General features: G+C 37.7%; 1 protein-coding gene across 1 annotated transcript in view; it reads left to right on the forward strand.

The window, feature by feature from the left end:
- Positions 1-1,458: 1,458 nt before the first annotated feature.
- Positions 1,459-26,423, forward strand: part of LOC114244381 (parapinopsin) — a 71,079-nt gene continuing 46,114 nt past the window's right edge. Inside the window, exon 1 of the mRNA XM_089734790.1 lies at positions 1,459-1,613. The gene's annotated coding sequence lies outside the window, so the exon portion shown is untranslated. The remainder of the gene's footprint in view (positions 1,614-26,423) is intronic.

Below are 26,423 nucleotides of genomic sequence, written 5' to 3' on the forward strand. Positions count from 1 at the left end.
ATGTGCTTTAGTCAGATTGTGTGTTGAGCAAAATGTAAACCGATGATGTAGTAAAAAATAAATTGAAAATTTTGACTTATGTGCTTTAGTCTGCCGACCCTAGAAGGTGGGTGGCGGCATTTACGTTGTAGATGTCTATGGGCTCCGGTAACCACTTAGCACCAGGTGGGCCGTGAGCTCATCCACCCATGTAAGCGATAATTAAAAAATGTCGCTTTAACCAAATATTCTTTCACCCGTCGATGTATTTATCTGCTTCGTAATCTAGGTATGTGATACTATCTATATTTGTATAAATTTAAGTAGTGTTATCAACTTACCTTGGATGGAGTGTTCTAATATAACAAGTTATTACACAGAGTAGTAGATCCAAGGGACAATAAGAGATCAGAACAAAAATGTCTTGAAGCTACGATAGTTTTCAAATTAAATTTACTCTGTGTATTTTTACTGTCGCGACAGCAATATTATGCGATTGGTGTTCTTTTCGGGTTTTCCGAGTTGTGAACATAATACAATAATTGAATGGAAACCTCTTTATTCGCGGGATATATGTTCCGTGTAAATATGCCTCGAATACAAAAAACGGTAAATATGGAAAACTGCGTTTACAAAGGATATTCGGTTGGGGTCTCCAATATTGTGGAATCCTTTTTAATACGCTTTTTTTATTTATTAGTTTCAGACGTATGTATGTATGTATGTTAGTATGTAACGGAATCTTTGAACATGATATTGACCCCCTTTAAAACGTCGGATTAACTTGAAATTTGGTATACTTATTAGGGACCGGTGACAATTCAAAAAAAAAACAAAAAAAATATATATTGAAAAAATTTAAATTGAACGAAAAAATATAGAATAAATAATAGTATAAAAAAACTAACTTTAAAATAAACAATAAACTTTTTAACTTTATAATAAACTTTTACAATAAAAATAATTTTTTCTTACACTATTTTTAATTCAAATTTATTAAAATTTATTTTCTATTTTTTAGTTGGATTTTCTATAAAAGCGTATTTTGTTAGTTTTTTTCATTATTATTTTTATCAACAAACCGACGTACCGATTAGATCCTCAGATAAAGAAATCTTTAGCCGCGAACTTTGAGCTCGGAATTGGATCGCCTATTTTTTAAATCCACGAATAGTGGAAACACGCATGAAGGAAGCGTGAAAACGGAGCTTTTACTATTTAACTTTAATTAAAAAATTTCGCGTTTTTTATTATCTTTAAAATTATTTCCGACGTTATCAAATTAATTCAGTAATAGAGTCGGAGATTTTCACGTGTAGGCCTGCTTTATCTCTGAGAGTTTTCGAGTTAATGACGCATTGTAGGAGAAAGCCCACGCAACAAGTGGTTGCAAAAGGCTTTCGTTCGCTTGTACGTGTATTTTCGTATATAAGGGCAGGCAACCCTTGAACAATTTAGTCTGCGATAACGCGTTGGACGAGCAGCGCGTCTCGTTGTTTGAAGTTTAATATTCTTGTATAATTAACTGTATATGTTTTGACTTTAAAAAAAAAATGTTTAAAAAATATTAAGTGAGATTCGTGTAGTGAAAGTTTTGTGTAAATTTAATGATTCATTAATTTCATTAATATTTGGTGAGTATTATTCATGTATTGAATTAATACAGTTTTTTTTTTATTTAATTTTAATGTGGTCCTCTTTTGGACGTCTGCTGTTATGCTAATATATGAGTTAGTATTTACAGAATTATCAATATTTTCTAAAAAAATTAATTAATTATGAGAATGCATCTTTCTATAATTATTTTTTATTGGCATTTCATTGCAGATGTACAAACGAACTGGTGGTCAGTGGTTACTGTCGCTCACCAACTCTGGTAGTACCATCAGCGCATGCTACTGTTAGACTTCCAATAGAAACTAACTAGATGTAGTTAAAATTGAAAAGGATAGCACTTATTTGGACGGAACACAAACTTTCAACCAATCTAAAGTTAAATTCTCAATTAAACTCCTAGTTTTTTTTTATTTTTTTTTATTGCTTAGATGTCTGGACGAGCTCAAAATATGTCATGTTGATATCCTTTTGAAATCCAACTTCCTATTAAATTTTAGAATATATTCAATCTAACTTTGTTGGCTTCCGGTATGATGTCCGGAAAGACACAGTCACTTTGTCGGTAATTGGATTTTTTTATAACTTTAAATTATTATTTTAAATTTTTATAAGTAGTTTTAAAAGCAAATGAACTTATGAATCGTTCTGGAAAATGAAATTTACTTAGGACTAGAGGTCCCGCAGTAGTCGAAATTCGACTTTAATTAATTGGAATTGTAAGTTTGTACACATACTATAATCACAAATTTCCCCAAGACTACACTATAAAAAATATTAATAAAGACAAACAATATTTAATCTATTCTCAATTTGACCATAGACGTCAAGAACAAAAGTTTGACAGTAAATAGTATGCATGCGTGTGTGCGTCAAATACATGGTAGTGTGTGTAATGTTTTCTTTATTGATTTAATGTATCTATTACGCATTATTTAAAAAAAAATTAGCATTGTGCACTTCTTCTCTGTATTCTCTATAAGTGTGGAAATTTTCATACTCCTCCGTTCGCGCAATTTTCATAAAAAGGGATACAAAGTTTTTGCTTCACGTATTAATACATAGATATTATGGTTTGGTCTTGTATATTTTTATTGTCATTGCATTATTTCCGTCGCTTCGAACAGTTTTCCCTAGCCACTGTCGTCCGGGTGAAACTAGTTTTAATTAAATGCTTAAGTTTTAATTGAGCTAGATTTAGAACTATTTTAGAATCCTGCGAATTAGTGCAAAAGGAAACTCGTTATATTGGATCTAGGTTAAAGTGACTTAGACAAATGATTAAAACCGAAATATAAATATTATAATACTAGTTTAAAAAAAAGAGGCTAACTTGATTATTAAAGATTTTTATGTAAATATAGGATTAAAGTATGATTTTGCGGATTGCCGAAAAATTTAAATTAGTTTTTTTTTCATGTAACATATTTATTTAATCAAAATATGGACTATTATTATCTATACATTGCTGCCATATCAAGGTCATTTGTGCCTTTGCGATAGAACTCTGGTGATCTAGATTGTACAAGCTGTGTGAAAGCATTTTGTACTGCCTCCTGGGAAGAAAAAATTTTATCACGTAGAAAATTGTCCAAATCACGAAAAAAAATGGTAGTCCGTTGGAGCAAGGTCTGGCGAATACGGATGACTTCTAATTGCAGTTCCTGTAGAGTTATAACGGTTTCTCGTACTGCATGAGGTCTCGCGTTATCATGGAGCAATAATGGTGAAGATCGATTCATGAGTCAGGGCTGTTTCACTGCAAGTTTTGCTATCATTGTTCAGTCGGGGTGGGGTGGCGCTGGCGGTGTCTCTTGACATCGTCAACGCATTTAACACTCTGCCCTGGACCGTGATAGGGGGGGCACTGGAAAGGCATGGAGTGCCCCTCTACCTCCGCCGGCTGGTTGGGTCCTATTTGGGGGCCAGCTCGGTCGTATGTACCGGGTACGGTGGGACCCTTCATCGTTTTCCGGTCGTGCGTGGTGTTCCGCAGGGGTCGGTTCTCGGCCCCCTCTTGTGGAATATCGGGTACGACTGGGTGCTGAGGGGCGCCCTCCTCCCGGGCCTCCGCGTTATTTGTTACGCGGACGACACGTTGGTCGTGGCCCGGGAGGATGATTATAGAGAGTCTGCCCGTCTCGCCACAGCGGGAGTGGCCCTCGTCGTCGGAAGGATAAAGAGGCTGGGTCTCGACGTGGCGCTCAGTAAATCCCAGGCTCTGTGGTTTCACGGCCCGCGGAGGGCGCCACCCGTTGACACCCACATCGTGGTTGGAGGCGTCCGGATAGGGGACAGCCGGTGGGCTTTTCGTGCTCACTTTGCTCAGCTGGTCCCCCGATTGATGAGGACGGCCGGTTCTTTGAGCCGGCTGCTCCCGAATATTGGGGGACCGGATCAGGTTGTGCGCCGCCTCTACGCGGGGGTGGTGCGATCGATGGCCCTGTACGGTGCACCTGTATGGGCTGAGCCGCGCAACCGGGCCACTATGGCTCGGTTCCTGCGCCGGCCGCAGCGCACCGTTGCCATCAGGGTCATCCGCGGATATCGCACCGTCTCCTTCGAGGCGGCGTGTGTGTTGGCGGGGACGCCGCCATGGGAGCTGGAGGCGGAGTCGCTCGCTGCCGACTATCGGTGGCGCAGCGAGCTTCGTGCTCGGGGCGTGGCGCGTCTCCCCGAAAATGAGCTGCGGGCGCGGAAGGCCCATTCTCGGCGGTCCGTGCTCGAGTCGTGGTCGAGGCGATTGGCCAACCCCACGTGGGGGCTACGGACCGTCGAGGCGGTTTACCCGGTCTTTGATGACTGGGTGAATCGTGGCGAAGGACGTCTCACCTTTCGTCTGGTGCAGGTGCTGACCGGGCACGGATGCTTCGGGAAGTACCTGCGCCGGATAGGGGCTGAGCCGACGACGAGGTGTCACCATTGTGGACACGACCTGGACACGGCGGAGCATACGCTCGCTGTCTGCCCCGCTTGGGAGGTGCAGTGCCGTGTTCTGGTCGCAAAGATAGAACCTGACTTGTCGCTGCCTGGCGTCGTGGCGTCGATGCTTGGCGGCGATGAGTCATGGAAGGCTATGCTCGACTTCTGCGAGTGCACCATCTCGCAGAAGGAGGCGGCGGGGCGAGTGAGGCAAAGCTCTCCTCACTACGCAGAAACCCGCCGCCGCCGAGCAGGGGGTCGGGACCGGGGTCGTATCCGAGACCTGGCCCCCTAAGAGCTAGGGGTCCCCCCCGTTTTGTGCGGGGAGAGACCCAGACGTGGGGTGGCGTGCTTTGCACGCTCACCCGCAGTAGGAAGCCGGGTGATGGTAGACCGCGTTCCCCCGACCGCTCTTCGGGAAGGTGTAACGCGGCGCCATCAAAGCGGGCTCTCGGCCCGCTGAACGAGGGAACCGGTGGTCGTGTCGCTGGCGGCCGCCGGTCCGGCGTCCGTGGGACGGTGGGATGGATGTAATGTGCTCTGCGTCAACCCTGTCCCGCCGTTTCAATAGCCCCGACTGGGCTCCGGCCCGGTCCGAGGTAGGGCGCCGGTTGTGAGCGGCAGGAGTTTTTAGTGAGGTTCAACTCCCACATACCCCACCTGCCGCGCGGGTGGGGATCCGGCGATTTTCTCCTGTGGAAAAAAAAAAAAAAATCATTGTTCAGAGCTTGGCACAGTAGACCTTTATTGCTAGACCAGATCGGAGAAAACTATTGTGAATAACACCATGCTGACACCACCAAACAGTTACCATTACCTTTTTATCAGTAAGCTTTGCTTTAGGACATTATTGCGGGGTTTGACCTGGGGTCATCCAATATTCCTTCATTTCTGTATCGATTCAACAAAGCAACTCAAGTTTCAACACGCGTTTCTTTCTGTAGATGGGTCAAATCATGAGACACCCATTTTTCATTTATTTTATTTTATTGATTTGACGCAAATGAGTCAATTTGTTGGTAAGGTAACGTTTTTTATTCATTTACGGCTTAGATGGGTGGACGAGCTCACAGCCCACCTGGTGTTATGTGGTTACTGGAGCCCATAGACATCTACAACGTAAATGCGCCACCCACCTTGAGATATAAGTTCTAAGGTCTCAGTATAGTTACAACGGCTGCCCCACCCTTCAAGTCGAAACGCATTACTGCTTCACGGCAGAAATAGGCGGGGTGGTGGTACCTACACGTGCGGACTCATAAGAGGTCCTACCACCAGTGAAACCATGTTAAACCATGCCGCTAATTCCTAGGTAGTTTGGCTCGGATCGGCTTCCACCATCTCTTTCAATTCATTGTTATTCACATGTGTGGGCGGGCGGTCTTCCACGTGGTTCGTTCTACAAATCAAAATTTCCATCACGAAAGCGTTTCAACCAAAATCGCACGGTGCGTTCATTAGGAGTCCCCTCTCCAAACGCAACATTGATATTGTGAGCTGTTTCTGCAGCGTTAGTTCCGCGTCGGAACTTTTATTCAAAAATTACTCGAATTTTCGAAGTATCCCTCTTTCTAGTCTAAGCTGAATAAAAAAAACAACTAAAAGTCGATAATCGATGTTGCACGTTTTTTAAAAGAAGAACCTCATAGGTACCATTTAAAAAGTTTCATTCAAAAATCGCAAACCACAAAGTCAATTCGAAGTACCCCTATTACAATAAAACGGCAATTTCATTCATGAACCCCTATTAATAGCTTCCTGTGTAGTTTTTTCCGAAAATGAGAACTATCTTAATGTGAAATTGTGGTGTGGTATGTGTTCATTCCGCTTTTTTTATTTCTTTATTACTTCTTAGGAAGTTTTAAAGAAAATGGTAATTTGTAAATGATCTTAGACCGACTTTCAGAGCCAGAGGCCTGAAACTTTAAACATAGCTCAGAATTGGATGGGAGAAAAAACAAGTTTTATACACTTTAGTTCGTTTTGAAAATTTGTTTTTTTTTGTGTTTTAAATGGATATATTTTTAATGTAACCTTGAATATATTTCATTACTTTTGTTAAAAAAGAATAAATACTGTTTTTGGCCACCACATTTTTTTGTTCCTAAAATAGTATTAAAATTATTCAGCATACGGATACGGCTTTGAAATTAAAAACGCGTTTAAACGCAGTATATTCTAGAGAGCAGAAATTTTAACGAATCCTAATGACTGGACGAGTGAGCTTCGCCTAATGAATCATTAAGCTATAGCGATTAAAATTATTATAAACTAGCGACACGGCCTCGCTTCGCTTCGGGATTTTTGTTTCTTTTATGAATGAGGGATTACTGTTGGTCCGGATGCCTTTCCAGTTTTACCAGGGCAGGTGGGCGACCAAGGGCTCAGTCAGCAGGGGTGAGGTTTGCTAACGGCTACCCGAACGCCTCAAAAGGAGACCTAACAACTCAAGAGTAACTGCTTCGCGAATCAATCTACAAACGGATCGGAATCGCGACCCACTGAGAGATGATCCGGTGAGAAACTGGCTTCTGGCTGAGCCTTTGCTCGCCCACCTGTCCTGGTAAAACTGGAAAGGCCGTCGGGCCACCAGTAATCTTTCAATCATAAAAAAAAAACTTTGCATCCTACCTTTCAACCCTTTACAACCTTTTTTTTACAATCTATTTCTTATGTGACAAGACTATTTCTATATTGAGAAAAATAAATGTAAATTACAAATAGATTTCATCTCGGATCGTGAATTACTGTATCAACTTGAGATGTCTTATCAACTGGAACTTCCACTTCAAAATTTCTGAACAAGTGAATTTCCTTTGTCTCTACAGCATTTTTAACTTGGAGCCCTATTAGGACAAGTGCATTTCTTTTTTAGAAATCTTTTGTTTCAAGTATTTGATTCTTCAATTAATTCGCATCTACGGTATTAGTGGAGCGATGTTTTCGAGTGATTTTGATTTTCTTCGGTACGCTAATTAGGAGTTATATCGTGAGTATTACACTCGTAATTATTGTGAATTATAGGAATGCGTATTTGACTTATTACAGAGTAGTTAATTGTATAAAATTTTAATATGGAACGCAGAGAAATCTCCCCCAGGGGGTAAACAATTCATTTTCGTGGTCTAACCTTAAACCAAACACTCATTGGCTTCGGTTGGCTTAACAACGCAATCTGCTGAAATAGCTTTAGTGCTTTTAAGCAGTTAGCTGCTCTCAATTATGAAAAATAGTATTTATTATTCGCCAATAGATGTCGGGAAGAGTCATAAAGTTGATTATCGATAAATTTGATTATTGAAAACACGAACAAAACAACCTTTTCTGAAAATAAATCGTAACCCGATCGATTTACCCCCCCTGAAACCTCCTGTATACTAAATTTTATGAAAATCGTTGGAGCCGTTTCCGAGATTCAGATTATATGTATATATATATATATACAAGAATCGCTCGTTTAAAGGTATAAGATTTCAACGATATCTGACGTTATTTTATTTTTTTAAATAAAAGAACACATATTGCGGCATAACTATGCTGTAGCGACACTTTTTGTAAATAATAATGTGTTCTACAAAGTCGTAGTAGTTACATTATTTTATTCTATCATCAATAGTTTTCGCAGGGCACGCGAAGTAAAGAATATTTTGGTAATTTTTTTACACCTTGGGTTACATTATTGGAGTTTTAATAAGGACTAGAGTTCCCGCAGTAGTCAAAATTCGACTATAATTAATTGGAATTGTAAGTTTGTACACTATTATGATTGTATTTTATACTTCTATAATCACAAATCTCGCCAAGGCTACTCTATAAAAAATATTAACAAAGACAAACAATATTTAATCTATTCTCAATTTGACCACAGAAGCCAAGAACAAAGGTTTGACAATAAATAGTATGTGTGCGTATAGCGTGTGTGCGTCAAATACATGGTATGGAGTGTGTGTAATGTTTTCTTTATTGATTTAATGTATCTTTTATGCATTATTTTAAAAAAATATTAGCATTGTGCACTTCTTCTCTATATTCTCTATAAGTGTGGAAAATTTCATACTTCTCCGTCCGCGCAATTTTCGTAAAAAGGGATACAAAGTTTTTGCTTCACGTATTAATATATAGATTCCTAATTTTTTTCAAAACAGATAGCCTATGTCACTCGGGAATAGTGTAGCTTCGAAACAGTGAAAGAATTTTTCAAATCGGTTCAGTAGTTTCGGAGCCTATTCCATACAAACAAACAAACAAATCTTTCCTCTTTATAATATTAAGTATAGATGTGCATGGTACTGGTGCTGCCGATTAGAAAAAAACTGTCTATCGCTCTAGAGGCTTACACCGTTTTTTATACTGAATTTAGGAATTGGTATACGCTAGGAAATTTTCTTAGATCGAAGAAAGATGGGATAAATGTGAATTTGATTACACGATTTATTATTGGGTTTACGATTATCGAGATGAATTCGAAATTTATACGGATCGGAGCGGTAGCTATCATCGAATGTAATAGATATTTGATAAAAACCTATGATGTTGTTTAAGACTTTTTCGTGATAATTTTGCAAAAATCCAAGTTGTACGGACAACAATCTCGGATCGGTTGACCTACTGAGCAAAGAAAAGAAAATTTTTCAAAAAATCTTCTGTTTGTAGCCATTTCTAAATTAATTTAATTATATTCATTCATTACATTTTGAAGTCGTCGTGGCCTAACGGATAAGACGTCCGGTGTATTCGTGTTGAGCGATGCATCGGTGTTCGAATCCCAGGCGGGTACCAATTTTTCTAATGAAATACGTACTCAACAAATGTTCATGATTGACTTCCACGGTGAAGTCGTGTAATAAAAATGAAACCCGCAAAATTATAATTTGCATAATTACTGGTGGCAGGACCTCTTGTGAGTCCGCGTGGGGGGGTACCACCACCCTGCCTATTTCTGCCGTGAAGCAATAATGCGTTTCGGTTTGAAGGGTGGGGCAGCCGTTGTAACTATATTTGACACCTTAGAACTTATATATCAAGGTGGGTGGCGCATTTACCTTGTGGATGTCTATGGGTTCCAGTAACCACTTAACACCAGGTGGGCTGTGAACTCGTCCACCCATGTAAGCAATAACAAAAAAATTTACTGTTATGTCAAAATTTTCAATCTCCTTCTCCGCCGACAACTCTTCCAGCCTGATGATTTCAGATTACTTATTCACATACAGGAGGAAAAGGTATTCTAATATTTCCCATTCACGGAACGTCTTACTTTAATACTTGAGTGTACCTGTTATTTCGTATGTGTATCTATCACACATATTGACGTCGGTGAATGTGAGAGGTTTCGCGTATGATAATCCGAGCGCGTGGTTGTAAGACTGTTGTTGTTATTGCATTCTTCTATCAAACTTTTAGGAGATTTGCCGAGGAGGCTGAACTAAAACGTTATTCTTTTCAAGAAAGTTATCTTGAAGTACGAAGAAATAGATTATTGTTGTCAGCTCTATTGCTTCCGATTGCAATAAAAAAAAAGTATTTTGGTTTATTTGTAAAAGTGATGGTATGACTTCACCCTTAAGTTTCGTTGATCTATCTAAGAGCTCCGGTATCAGTCTAGCCTCAGCTAGGTTAAAGGATAGTCAATCTTCTTCATTCCATACTTATCTTGGCTTTTATTTAAAGTAGTCACTTCGCCAAATAAAGAAAAGGAACTTTGACATAAATCGCGATTCCTTTTGCTTCATTCCTATATACGGACAGACAAACTTGAGGCTCATCTGGTTTTGAATTCTCATGGAAATATAGCAAGCAGACCTCATAACGTGAATGCCACAATACAACTTATGAGATAAGATCAAATAGAACTTCAGGTCTCAATTGTATGACAGGTGTACTATTTCTCTTCAAATGCGAATACTTGACGCGTGATAAGTTTTATTTCAAACTATCTGACCCGGCAGACTTCGTTGTGCCTCAATCGATAAATAAAAGACCTAAGCTTTTGTATGAAATAAAATTAAAACAAACAAAAGGAATCCGTCCGACGGGGGACACATCAAAGGAAAAACAAAATTGTTATTTTTATTTAATTCCGAGCATTTTTACATTTATCTACCTTTTAAACCTTCTCTGGAATTCCGCAAATAATTCAAGACCAAAAAAAAAATTTTGAAGTCGTCGTGGCCTAACGGATAAGACGTCCGGTGCATTCGTGTTGAAGCGATGCACCGGTGTTCGAATCCCGCAGGGGGGTACCAATTTTTCTAATGAAATACGTACTCAACAAATGTTCACGATTGACTTCCACGGTGAAGGAATAACATCGTGTAATAAAAATGAAACCCGCAAAATTATAATTTGCGTAATTACTGGTGGTAGGACCTCTTGTGAGTCCGCACGGGTAGGTACCACCGCCCCGCCTATTTCTGCCGTGAAGCAGTAATGCGTTTCGGTTTGAAGGGTGGGGCAGCCGTTGTGACTATACTGAGACCTTAGAACTATATCTCAAGTTGTGTGGCGCATTTACGTTGTAGATGTCTATGGGCTCCAGTAACCACTTAACATCAGGTGGGCTGTGAGCTCGTCCACACAGCCAAGCAATAAAAAAAAAAAAATTAGCCAAATCGGTTCAGCCGTTCTCGAGTTTTAGCGAGACTAACGAACAGCAATTCATTTATATATATAAAAGATGTGTGTAATCGTTACGTGATAAGTCCATAAAAGCATTGTTGCTTGTTCGTGTGGCATACAATATGCAAACAATTATATTATAGTCATAAGCAATGATGTTTTATACAACAGATATCTTCATAGTAACTGATTCTTCAAATCTGATCGCGCCATATATATCTACATACCTACCGATATAGTGCACACACATGTTGACAAGTAGCATTAATGAAAAGTACAAAAGATGGGATAAGCGCGTGAGTAAAAAAGATAGCTATAATTGGAACGATTGCACTTGTTATATTATTATTGCATTTGTTTAGACGCGACTAAAGACGAAACGTCCCAATTAGCCTGTTTTCGAGTCTTCACTTGACGTGCGCTTGAAACATATCTGCTTTTTTTTACATATAAAATATCATTGGTCATAAGTATATCATCCAACAGTATCAAACTTACTTTACTTCATCATTCAATCATATCATGATTTTTTTTCTGATATGATTTCGGACCGTGAGAAAGACAATTCGTGAGGAAGACAATCGACCAGCGATCGACAAATGATTAGTAATTTACCAGAATATTAGAACGTGATTGATAATACCATAATCAACATCAACGAATAACAAATCGCACTGATTAAAACTGTTTAGATTCTCTTCTTTTTCTTCATCTTATCCCACTAGGTGGGGTCAGGATAGCTATTTTTTCTCTGCCATTCTCTTCTATCAGCCGTCAGCTCAACACTCACTCATCACTCTCTCATATCGTCATTCACACACTCCATCCTTGTCTTTTTTAGTCGACCTCTTCCCTCTCTACCTTGCACTACCATTTCCATATATCTCCTAGTCACATGCATCTTCTCTCTACGCATCACGTGTCCATACCACGCTAACCGCTAAAAACTGCTAAGATTAAAAGTGCTTAGATTGAACTAAACACCATTATTAGTTCCCCAAAAACGTAAGAACTATCTGAATATTCATAATTACGAAACTGACAAATGAGCTAGAAACAGCTGATACAAGCTGTCCGTTGCAGCGCTTAAGAAGTTCCTAACAATTTTTGACAAAAGTAGGTTTGAAGAGAAAGTCTTTCCACAAGTTTTTTAAAGAAACTTCTGTAATTATTTGAAACCTCTTAAAATTTTAAAAAGATAATAAACGTTTCCGTCTTAGTTTTCTCGTCACTTAACTCACTATCGGTGTGCAGTTCAGCAACTTCGCCTAGAGCAACTTATCTCTTTCCAATATCATGCGATCATTCTATTTTGGGACGTCTATCTCCTATCTTGGTTTCCTTCATAGCTGTTTAAACTACGCCATTCAGGTCACATAGTACAGTTCAACGTATGTAGTAGCACCTTTGTTATCTTCTGAACAATCTGAGAGTTTCAGAATGGCTTAGAAGAAGACAATATTGGAAAACATTAGAAAACGAGGCCTTTGCCCTTTTGGCTACACAGAGATATGGGATCTCTTGTAAATAATAGACTAATGTTTACTGATAAAATAATTTCGATAAAAATATTTGATTTATCATTATATACTTTTAAATGAAGTTTATCTTTATAACTAAATACTTTAGTATAATATATATCTCTTCATAGCGTGTTAACACATCGTAAAGACTAAATACAGAGTGCTTCAGAATCATATTGTAAGTCAATACGAAAATCCACTTCAACGTCTCAACTTTCGATGATACTCCTATGCTTTATAGTAAATATGATATATAAATAACAAAAGTATATATAATAATATATTAATACGTGAAACAAAAACTTTGTATCCCTTTTTAGGGAAAATTGCGCGGCTGGAGGAGTATGAAATTTTCCAAACTTATAGAGAAGAAGTATATAATGCTAATATTTTTTCAAAATAATGCATAAAAGATACATTAAATCAATAAAGAAAACATTACACACACTACCATGTATTTGACACACACATGCATGCATACTATTTATTTATTGTCAAACTTTTGTTCTTGACGTCTGTGGTCAAATTGAGAATAGATTAAATATTGTTTGTCTTTATTAATATTTTTCTATAGTGTAGTCTTCGCGTTGAAAATACAACCATAATAGTGTACAAACTTACAATTCCAATTAATTATAGTCGAATTTCGACTACTGCGGGACCTCTAGTAATAATAAAGGTATAAGAGTATTGTCGAAACTTGAAGACAGTGAAATGGGTTTTCGTATCGACTTACAATATGGTTATTAAACACTCTGTATTTAGTCTAGACTATTGTATTATTTTCGCAATTTGATATTTAGTGATCATTTATTATTTCTTCAAATAAATATATAAATATCGGAGGTGAGATTCCAAGACCTTACTTAATAATTTACGATCCGTTAATACGTTTCAAATAATTATGTACACATACCGATATGATTCTGTGGCCTATTGTTAAACTGGTACAGTTCAGTGGTATCTTTTTTATATTTTTTTATTACCCATGTAGGCAGACGAGCATGCGGCCCACCTTATGGTGAGTGGTTACCGTTGTCCATTGACTACAACAATGCCAGGGGGCGAACAAGCTGCCTACCGTTAAGTACCTACTCTCGACAAGCCGCGTTTGAAGAAGGATATGTCGTAGCGCTCGAGAAACACCGTGGAGGGGAGCCCATTCCAAAGCCGGATGGTACGTGGCAAAAAATATCTCTGGAAACGTATTTTGGATGAATGCAGTGGCTTCAGGTAGTATAGATGAACTCTACTCCGGTGACGGGCGGTGCGATGGTAAAAACGAGATTATGAAATCATCTAAAACAATTCCTCAGGGCACTCCTCAAAGCTAATTATTTATTACTAAAGTAATTACTGAGCTGTTTATTTATTTAACGAAACTAAATTATGATTATCTATTTTAAAAATGCTCTATACTATTTCGATCTCCCAGGAATAAACGAATTAGGTATTTATAACATGTGCGTTAAGAATTATCCAGAATGTGTGGGAGTAAATTAATTAAGCCTCTAAATCTGTGTAAACGGATAACAAATTAATTGAAAAACTCAATTACACATTCATATTCAAATTATAATGAGAATATTTGTCGTTTTCTTCGATTTCATCCCTGGTGGGTATAGGAATGTCACCGGGTTTAACTGTAAATACAAAAGCAATTAATTGACCAATAATTAACCTGAGAAATAAAGATGAACAATGTCTTTGGTACATCAATCGAATTTCGCGACCAACAATCCTCAGAAATGATTTTTGATCAAAGACTTTCCTATTTGACTATGATATTAGGCTTTTGAAGGTGGCACTTCGAGCCTCTCAATCAAATGGTTGGGATTTACTTAGAGAGTAAATGACACTTTAACAGCGTTTTAGGAATGTCCTGAGAGACTAACATTATCTTTAACAATAACATCAAGATTGTACAATTACTAAATTTTAATTTATTCAAATGGTTACTTTTGTCGTGAATATGGTTTGATTGGTTTATTTATTTATTTGTGGATCGTTTTGTTGCTTCTATCATAATAGATGGTACATGATCGTCATCATGAGCCTGAGTCAGTATGGTTAGTTTTCATGTTAATGTTGTCCTAGTTAGCATAGTTAGAAGAAACAGAGAAGTCCCTTTCCATGGCTGGTTAGATTAGATATAATATGTACTACTATAACCCAAGCAGGATTGAAGTCAAGCGCTCGGTGGGTCGTAAAACTCGAACTCAAGCACTTTACTTTTTGGTGGTAGGACCTCTTGTGAGTCAGCGCGGGTAGGTACCACCGCCCCGCCTATTTCTGCCATGAAGCAATAATGCGTTTCGGTTTAAAGGGTGGGGCAGCCGTTGTAACTATACTGAGACCTAAGAACTTATATCTCAAGGTGTGTGGCTCATTTACGTTGTAGATATCTATGGGTTCCGGTAACCACTTAACACCAGGTGGGCTGTGAGCTCGTCCACACATCTAGGCAATAAAAAAAAAAATGTCATCAGCCTGTTGATGGACACCTAACACTACAAATACAACTAATATCAATATAAGATATAAGCCATTTAAATTGGACTGTAGAATGGAATGTTTCGTGATACAAATATGTGGGACGTTTAGGACCTTATTACATTCAAACAAATCAAGTTTTAAGGTTTCGGTTTTATTGCAAAACTAGACGCCTCTCGCGGTTACGCTCGCGTTAAAGTTTCTGATTAAAAATAATGACAAACAATAAGTTTTCCCGGGATACATTATCGCTCTGGTCCATAAGCTACTTAGTCGAATTGTAAATCTGTTGGTCGGTAAAATCAGGAAGCAGCGAAGACATTATCATATTTATTAAAGCAGTTATACCCGGCTTTGCCCGGATTACGGCATTTATCAAGATTAAAAGTCTTCTACGTGTTAATCCAGGTAATCTATTATATTTCTGTGAAATTTCATCTAAGTCTGACCTGAAAATTTTGTGTGATTGAATAATCAAACATTTCATGTATCTACAAAAATATAGAAAGATGTGAATATCGTAATGGAAACTCATTTACATACTTTTCAAAAGGCAGTATTAGCTTTAAGAATCAAAGTAAGCAGATATTGTTTAAACCAATCAAGTTTCATCATCAACTTGTATCTCTTTACTGCTGGATGTAGGCTTCTCCCATAGTCCACCACAATGAACGATCCTCCGCCTTCCGCGTCCAATCTTCTCCAGCATGTCGTCGCAAGTCATTGGTCCACCGGGCAGGGGGACGCCGAACGCTGCGCTTACCGGTACGTGGTCTCCAGTCCAGAACGCGTATGCTCCATCGTCTATCGGTTCTGCGTATCGTATGTCCGGCCCATTGCCACTTCAGCTTGCTAATCTTTAGGGCTATGTCGGTTACTTTGGTTCTTCGACGAATTTCCTCATTTCCGACTCGATCCATCAAAGAAACTCCGAGAATACCTCTTTCCATAGCATGCTAAGCGACTTTGAACTTAAGGACCAGACTTACGGTCAATGTCCACGTTTCAACGCCATATGTCATGACCGGCAGCACGCAAGCGTTGAAGACTTGTAAGCATTGCAGGTTCACTTTATTCGATTTAGATTTAGCACGTTCACATTATTGAAATTTTCACCTAATTCAATTTCGAACGTTTTTGTACTTAGAGTAGTAATTCGATAACGTGTTATTTTTTATCGATTGCTTTTAAGTATCTCGTTGCAAATTTTGGACTTGTGAACAACGAAAACTAACATTTTTTACACAATAATTTATACAATAATTGGTAGCAATGCTTCATATCTTCGCATGATTGTCCTAAAATACTAAGGTATTGATCGGAGAAAAGCAGCAGTATTCTTTAAGTATTGCAGCAGCATTTAGCAACCGCAGAACTTATTGCTAGTATAGCGTATTGTGAGCACTTTCATTTTCTGAAAACTTTATCGATTTCGGTCTCTTTTTCACTGCTAACGAAATTTTTACTGATGTTTTCTTATGATTTTGTATATTTTATTGTGAAAATACAGAAAAACGAATAAAATGTGATATTTTAATTTTTTTGGTATTCAAAAAATGTTAATGGAAGGATTTGATTCGAGCCTTACACCCCAGCAGAGGGTAATAGGAAAGAATTATGATGATGATGATTCGAAATATCTGAATTTTAGTGTAAATGTTAATAGTAATAAAATTCAAATCATTAAGTCCAAAAACGGTCGAAGTAAAAGAAACAAGAGAAACAAGAAAACAAGAAAGAGAAAGTCTTTCTTTGGCCGTCTTGCAATGCAGATATAACCCAAAGGGGATTGACGTCAAGTAGGCAGCAGGTAAAACTTAAGGCAAATCCCTATGCAGCACGACAATAGGACATATTACACCGATCCAACATAATGGCGGGATAAAGGGAAAGAAAGAAAAAATCAAAGCTCGTTTTATTCAAAAACATTCCGCATTGCCATACGTATGTATCTACAAACTGAAGTACTTTGATTCCAACAGTCGCCACTTATGGCAACGGGACCGTTGAATTTTCGCACTGATCACACGGACGAAATCTGAGTAAGAAACATACAAAGCTTTGTAGTAGACGTAAGTAATGTCTAAATCCTCGTTTACTGGGAGCCGTGTCCGTTGACAAAGCCTTTTGTAATATTTGATGTTCCGATAATTTATTTTCTCGCATCGAACGTGTGCTATTTTTATGGAAATGGAATAAATAGATCTGCACTGTCTGATTTTATGATAGACGATGGGTACACACATGCACCACGTCCTAGCTGATATAAAAGTGAATGCATCACCAACAATATCATATGAAAAATACAAAATACAAATACAAAAATACTTTATTTTTAAAAGCGAGTCAAAACAATACAATGATTGGAGTCTCCTTTTAAGCGTGCAAGCCTGCATTAGGAGACTCAGCTCTTCCATAAAAGCACGTTATATACCACAATACTACCAATTATACATAACAAATTGTGTGTGTGCGTGTGTGTGTGGGTGTGTGTGTGTGTGTGTGTGTGTGCGTGTGTGTGTGTGTGTATGCGTGGGTGTGGGTGTGTGTGTTTTACTTTAATATATAACTAGTCAGGTCATAAGTATTGTCACACAGTAAAAACTTTTCTTTTAGAATGCTGGCCACAAAAAAGTTTATTGATTTCGAATTTCGAATTGTTCATGAAAATAAAAATGTATACATTTAGAATTTTACTCTTTTTTAAATATGGAGTGGACGCTTAAAGAAGACCGTGTTGTAGTTATTGCGTTGCATCGTTGCGGTTACGCGCCAATTCAAATTTTGAACATACTGAAAAATTTGAATATAACCAAAAGATTCGTTTATCGTACCATCAAACGATACAATGAAGACTCTAGTGTAGATGATAGGTCAAGAAGTGGTCGCCCTCGGTCTGTTAGGACTCCAGCAGCGATAAAAGCTGTGAAGGCGCGAATTCAAAGAAATCCCAAACGTAAGCAGAAACTGTTGGCCCTTCAGATGGGGTTAAGCAGAACCACGGTGAAAAGGGTGTTAAATGAAGACTTAGGGCTTCGGGCATATCGAAGAAAAACAGGATATCGTTTGAATGCTCGTCTAATGGACCTGAGACTGAAGAGATGCCGCGCTTTGTTGAAGCGGTACGCGGGAAAAAAATATCGGGAAATTCTTTTTTCGGATGAAACAATTTTTACCGTAGAAGAGAGCTACAACAAACAAAATGAAAAGGTGTACGCACACAGTAGTGAAGAAGCGAGCAACCGTATTCCGCGAGTCCAACGAGGTCATTTTCCATCCTCGCTCATGGTAAGGTTGGGAGTTTCTTATTGGGGCTTAACAGAGGTACATTTTTGTGAGAAAGGTGTAAAAACGAATGCAGTTGTGTATCAAAATACAGTCCTGACGAATCTTGTGGAACCTGTTTCTCATACCATGTTCAATAACAGGCACTGGGTATTCCAACAAGATTCGGCGCCAGCTCATAGAGCGAAGAGCACACAAGATTGGCTGGCGGCGCGTGAAATCGACTTCATCCGGCACGAAGATTGGCCTTCCTCCAGTCCAGATTTGAATCCGTTAGATTACAAGATATGGCAACACTTGGAGGAAAAGGTGTGCTCAAAGCCTCATCCCAATTTGGAGTCACTCAAGACATCCTTGATTAAGGCAGCCGCCGATATTGACATGGACCTCGTTCGTGCTGCGATAGACGACTAGCTGCGATAGCCGCGCAGATTGAAGGCCTGTATTCAAAATCACGGAGGTCATTTTGAATAAACTTTAGTGTCATAAGAATCTATGTTTTGTTAAGTTCATTTTGGTATATAAATGGTTACATAATCAATAAACTTGTTTCGATTATTTTACATTAAACATGTGATAGAATTTATGACCTGACTAGGTATAGTATAGCCTCTGTTTCGTCATAGTTTTTAGAACCGAGCCATTCAGAGATACTTATTTTACACTCAGTGTATAGTTTATCATATACGGTAAGCTCTTTGTTTATTTTATTACCTGCGGTCGAAGTTTTAAATGGTTTTGTGCAATTATTGTCCTTTCATACTGGAACTGCTCATGGCAGAAATTGACTGGATTGATATTTATAAGTGCGGGCTCAGAATACAACCCGCTTAAGACTAAAAAACGATTTAACGGCAATTCGAAATCGCCTCAAGAATTCAAGAAAACTGTAGCGCTTCTACGTTTTGCGCTTCTTATCAGCTACGCGCCAGCTACGGCGTAGACATGTCTACAATTTTCATCCTTATTTAGTTTGGTACGTATAATATACGTAAAGTTATGATAATTTTCCCTGAGAACTCGCTCAGATTGTTGGATTTGAAAATGTAGGAATTTTCTGTACCTGTTTAAAAATTACAGTTGAAAGCGTGTTACTATATTATGCTACAGCATTATTCCCTTTGTAGGAAAGATTAAAGCCCTGATAGCATCTCTAATGTACACTTTCAACTAATTTGAATTGCTTTTTAGCTAAATTTAAATCGAGTTAGTTAAAATTGGCATTCGCTAGATTATAATTCAATAATATTTTTTTTATTGCTTAGATGGGTTGACGAGCTCACAGCCCACCAGGTGTTAAGTGCTTACTGGAGCCCATAGACATCCACAACGTAAATGCGCCACCCACCTTGAGATATAAGTTCTAAGGTCTCAAGTATAGTTACAGCGGCTTCCCCACCCTTCAAACCGAAACGAATTACTGCTTCACGGCAGAAATAGGCAGGGTGGTGGTACCTACCCACGCGGACTCACAAGAGGTCCTACCACCAGTAATTACGCAAATTATAATTTGGCGGGTTTTCATTTTTATTAGACGATGTTATTCCTTCACCGTGGAAGTCAATCGTGAACAATTGTTAAGTACGTATTTCATTAGAAAAATTGGTACCCGCCTGAGATTCGAACACCGGTGCATCGCTCAACACGAATGCACCGGACGTCTTATCCGTTAGGCCACGACGACTTCAATTCAATTCAATAAAACATAGTTTTCCTGCAATACGTCAAAGTACTACTCTACATACTTAAATTAATCTATGAAATCGATTTAATGACTAAGTGTATTCAACTATTTTGTCCCCTAATGGCAATGAACCTTCATCCATAATGCGAAAATGATAACAAAATCGACATTGAATAAAAATACTTTATGATTTTATTGACTGCACAATTGTAGTTCAAAGAACCAATCCAATTATAATTGCTCATATGTATAATGCATATATCAAATTTCGGTGTCAATAATTTGGCAATATATAAGAAAAAATACTTTTTTTTTTGAAATGAGTTCGCAATCGCACCTTCTTTTTAAATTACCAACGAGTTTCCAGCTCACTTAATAGAGTGTTTATTGCTTTACTCTAGCTAAAGTTCTTAAGTTAATGTTTTAAAGGAGTCTGCAGATCGATTCTGCCAAATTTCGTTAAATCGGTGTTGCCAATGACCTCATTCACTACTACATTTACCACGAGTCCACTGTAATGCTGTTTTTTTTTCGTTAATAAAATACAAATGAGTTGTTCAGAAGATCGAAATTGTAACGAAGAATGGGCTTTTTTTATTTGTTTTTATTGATTTTCCTAATTCAAATCAAACCATTGTAGGAGCTTAAAAATAGGAAGACTTCGCAGGCTACGCTTAAGCGTCGCGCGGAAGTTTCTATTGCACAAGTTTCCTCGTAAAACATAATGGCCATCGTCAGACTAGTCTCGTATGCAAATTAAACTTGTATTGAAATTATCGTTTCGTTCTTCTGTTATCGGTTACGGTACCCGCCGGTGGTAGAGTATCTTGTAGGCCGCACGGGTAGGTACCAGTTTTGCCGTAAAGTGGTAATGCATTTTGATTTAATGGGTGGGCCAGCCGTTGTACTATAGAACTGAGACTTACAACTTATGTCTCAAGGTGGGTGGTAGTATCAACATTGTTAACGTGCACGGGCTCTGCTAGCCATTATATAATAGCCAAGATTATATAATATATACACTCTATAACATGAATAATATTACTAATATAAATAATATTATGTACCTGTAGTCTATACATATATATAAAATTGGAGTGTCTGTTTGTAATACTGAAATAACCGCTTTCTACTACATGCATAATATGAATATATATATACGGTACATATATATACCAAAATAACATTTTTTTAAATTTTTCGATCTGTCTGTCTGTTTGTTCCGTCTAATCTCTGGAACGGCTGGACCGATTTTGATGTAACTTACACTGATAGGTAGCTAATGATATAAAGAGTAACATAGGCTTCTTTTTTTAGACTAGCTTCGCCCCGCGTCATCACCCGCGGTACGAGAATAAACGCGGGTAGCATCGCAGGACTTCGCTATCAATAATAAAATTTAATGTTTCCGAAGCGAAGCGAGGGCGGGTCGTTAGTAATGTGTAAAAAGGTTTGCAGTGTGCAGCATTGGCACATCAAGTTACACTCGGGTGTCTTCGGACGCAATCGGAATATCCGAACACGCAGTTGTCACTAGATGTCAGTCGGCATAATACGCGCGCCAATTTAAAGTTTATCATGAAAATATGTAATAAATTCGTAATATAATGTAATTAATATCACCTAGAGTCTAGCTTCGTTTACTCCGTTTACTGTACCGTGAATATTATTTATTTATTTATTTAGTTACACCAACAAAGTCATCATCATCAATAAAAAACATTGACAATAAGTACATGGGAGATGTCACCTTTATACAGGTGCAATCAATAGTACAATAGTTGACAACATCATAAAATTAAAAGAAGTAAAAATATAATGAGTAATTTATATGAAATCCAGAATAATAATTTGTCACTAGGTAACAAAGTATTTATTATCTACACTTATTAGAAACTATAATATAAAACTTGATTACATTTGATTAATTATGATTAGGTTATATTTATTTGTTATAGTGTTATATATAGGTCTGAGGAATTGTTCGAGATGATACCGGCATCTCGTTTTTACCATCGCACCACCCGCCAGCGGATTAGAGTTCATTCATACTACCTTGAGCCACTGCGGTCATCCACAATGCGTTTCCAGAGGTATTTTTTGCCACGTACCATCCGGCTATGGAATGAGCTCCCCTCCACGGTGTTTCCCGAGCGCTATGACATGTCCTTCTTCAAACGAGGCTTGTGGAGAGTATTAAGCGGTAGGCGGCGGCTTGGCTCTGCCCCTGGCATTGCTGAAGTCCATGGGCGACGGTAACCACTCACCACCAGGTGGGCCGTATGCTCGTCTGCCTACAAGGGCAATAAAATAAAATAAAAAAAAAGTATTATATTTAGCTTACGTTTAGTTAAAATACTGTACACCAGCAAAACATTATAAGTGTTTATAAAATAGTGTGTTTGACTTATTTATTTGTGAGTGCAATTTCCCGCTAATAGGAGAGAAAATTACAAACCACAGGTCTCACAAGCAAATATGAATTTTAACCACAAGCTCAAGTCTGGCCACCAACGACGAGATTTATATAGATTATATTTTTTTTTTTTTTTTTTTATTGCTATATATAGCCCATAGACATCTACAACGTAAATGCGCCACCCACCTTGAGATGTAAGTTCTATTTTTAGCAACTAATAAAGTCGGTTTCAGGTATTCATCAAATTGAAAACAACTTTTAAATAAATACAATAAAATATAAGTGGAAAATGTTTTTGAATTACGCGTTTTCTTTATGCTCTATTTTTTGTAATTACGATTATACGAGTATGTAGTTCTGTATTTTTTTTTTTTTCGATGGTAAATCAATAAATTTCTCACATACGACCTTGTGATAAACATTATTGAAGTAATAGTCAAATGTTTTCTGAGTATTTAGTGGGACTAGAGTTCCGGCAGTAGTCGAAATTCGACTATAATTAATTGGAATTGTAAGTTTGTACACTCATATAGTGTATTTTACACTTCTATAATCACAAATTTCGCCAAGACTACACTATAAATAATATTAACAAAGGCAAACAATATTTAATCTATTCTCAATTTGACAACAGACGTCAAGAACAAAAGTTTGACAATAAATAGTATGCATGCGTGTGTGCGTCAAATACATGGTATGTGGTGTGTGTAATGTTTTCTTTATTGATTTAATCTATCTTTTATGCATTATTTAAAAAAAATATTAGCATTGTGCACTTCTTCTCTATATTCTCTATAAATGTGGAAAATTTCATACTCCTCCGTCTGCGCAATTTTCGTAAAAAGGGATACACAGTTTTTGCTTCACGTTTTAATATATAGATATAACATCTCGTAAAACTTCAAATTTCTCACATAATATAACTATAAAAGGCTTCTGTTGACGACAGCAAACAAAGAGTATATATATGTGTGTGTGTTTGTCAAGTACATGATAGTGTGTGCAATGTTTTTTTTTTATTGATTTAATGTATTAATAATGCATAATTTCAATAAAATATTAGCTTTCTGAACTCCTTCTGTATATTCTCTATAAGTGTGGGATATTTCACACTCCTCCGTTCGCGCAGTTTTCGTAAAAAGGGGTACAAAGTTTCACGTATTAATATATAGATACTCTTCTATTATTATTATACGGTAAATATGGTAGGTATGGTAAAACATACTGGTGGTAGGACCTCATGTGAGTATACTGGTGGTAGGACCTCATGTGAGTCCGCACGGGTAGTTACCACCGCCCTGCCTATTTCTGCCGTAAAGCAGTAATGCGTTTCGGTTTGAAGGGTGGGGCAGCCGTTGTAACTATACCTGAGACCTTAGAACTTATATCTCAAGATGGGTGGCACATTTACGTCGTAGATGTCTATGGGCTCCAGTAACCACTTAACACCAGATGGGCTGTGAGCTCGTCCACCCATCTAAGCAATAAAATATATATATACATATGCCAAAATTAAATTTTTATGCAGTTAGTATAATTATATGTTGGCTGTACCACAGACGACGATATATATAGGCATTAGACGAATTGATGGTTCCTTCATTATTAAATGAAATCTAACACTAATATTAAAACGAGAAATCCCCATTTAAATAAAATTGTAAAACGCTCGCCGCAGAAATAGACTGGTAGTAGTTAATCGGATTAATTCGATTTACAATATATAATATTTATATTAAACTAGTAGTAATTCTTGAAAACGTTATCATTACATTAAATTTACTGAATAAACACAGAGAGTGTTAGTTTTTAGCTCTTCATAAAAAGTGTCATTCGCACCCGACCTAGTTAATCTCTGACACTTTTGTTGGTTGCGGGTCGGTCGGTGTAAAGCTCGTGTCCTCGAAAGAAACTTTCACAAGTTTGAAAACGTATTACATGAAAGAATATGAAAGTTTTGCGATGACATCTTTTTCCATTAAGCGAACTAAATCGAAATAGGAATACCATAACAAAAATATCGAACTATTGTTAGACACGGCGGGAAATCGCAATCAGAGTCATGTCATCTGCTTTAAATAATTGCGGAAAACAAGACAAATAATACTTATCTCAGGTTGCTCAGGAGTTAGTGGAGGCTTAATAAAAAGTATTTTCACCGGAATTCCCTTTCACAAAAGACGTATATAGAAGCATCGATGCTTCTAGAAATTTCGAGAAGTGATATTTGTTGGTCAGTGTTGATAGGCTGCTCGTGGGGCGAGAGAGTGCGGGTGTGCAATTTTAGTGGGTAGGCCTTTGCCATCTTCAGTTACCGAACCCCACATATGCTGCAAGCCTCCTTGGCGTGGGAAACTCGTGGGACCTTCGGCAGCTGCCCCAAAAAAAGGTGTCTAGTTGTACGAAGTAGCACCTCTGGTTTTTTGCTGTTGAACCCTGCAGGACTTTTAGCGGGGTTAAACCAACAAAAGGATACATAATTACGGATAACAACCTGCGGTGTGTGTAACTCAAAGAATTGAGAACCTACAGTAAATATGTTCTTGTTATCGATATGGGCTCCTAACAGGAGTCTAGACTTATACAACTACGCCTACTATAATAACATAGTCCCTAGTATTGCTTAAATATAATAGCTGAGTAAAACGTTGACTAATGTATTGTTTTACAAGTAAACGTCATTAATATTAACTATTATACTATATTTATTAAAATCTTATTCATTATACAATATTAAAAAAGGAAAGGAATTAAAATATATATTTTTTAAAACAGTATATAAACATAGATTGAAGTAGCTGGCGTTGTCCACAACACAACCTACTAGTGCTTAGGACTACAGAGTGAGAAACCTTCTCACTATCAAGGATAACTGCTTTCTGTACAAGACCACTAACCTAGCTGGGTAAAATTTCGAATGGTCGAAACTTTTCGTTATTAAATATTTAACCGGAGATGGTGACTAGTTTGGTACCTAAACTAAGATTGTGAGAGGGAGTTAATTCACCGCGTTTATACAATGCCAACGATGACTATGACGCTTCTTCCGAAGTATCATGTGGCAAACACTCGAAGTATTTGGCAATATCGAGGCTCACAATGAGAGTCTTAACACATTAAGATTAAAGGAAGTTAATAAAAATAGAAAGGGCGAATTAAGACAGAGCCACAAAACATTACCATTAAATTTCAAATGATTTTTCTGACAGCACACGACGAAAATTGAATTAGGTTTAAAACAAAAAATAATATGAATGTCACTCATTGAGTCCCGATTGCTTAATGTGTCTAGTCTCAATGTTTTTCAACCATCCAACCCTTTAAAATGCATAACTGCTTCGGAAAGTGATTTTCGGGATGATGGTACCAATATTTAGCCGACCCACATATTAAGTACATACTTTGGGGTGGCTTACTTTTAATACACATATTTCATCGTCATGGTAGTTATTCGTGAACATGTGTGGGGTACGTATTTTATAGTTTTACCTAATTTAAGTCAGGGATCCATCAAAATATGTAAAATACACATAAAAGCCATGAAACATCATCACGTATCTCTACAAACTGTTACTGAAGTTTGCGTTTCGCATGAGTCTAAACATTTCAGTTTAACAACCTTGCTTTTGAAACTGTATTATGTTCAAACATCAAAGGTATTTCCTTAATTAGGAACCATGTTGAAGGCTATGACTATGTTAATCAACGTAACAGGGTTGAAATTCAAAATATATAACGTTTATAAATATGTTTCTTTGTGCGTCCATTTTGGAGTGCATTTTAATGATGTCCGTTGCGCTTCTGTCGTTGTGCGTAGGTCATGAATATGGAGATTGGTTATTATGAAATCTTCATGACCGGTTGTTTTGGCTAGCCCGGTGAGATT

The sequence above is a fragment of the Bombyx mandarina genome, chromosome 18 (genome assembly GCF_030267445.1).
Source record: "Bombyx mandarina strain Sakado chromosome 18, ASM3026744v2".
Taxonomy (NCBI): Eukaryota; Metazoa; Arthropoda; class Insecta; order Lepidoptera; family Bombycidae; genus Bombyx; species Bombyx mandarina.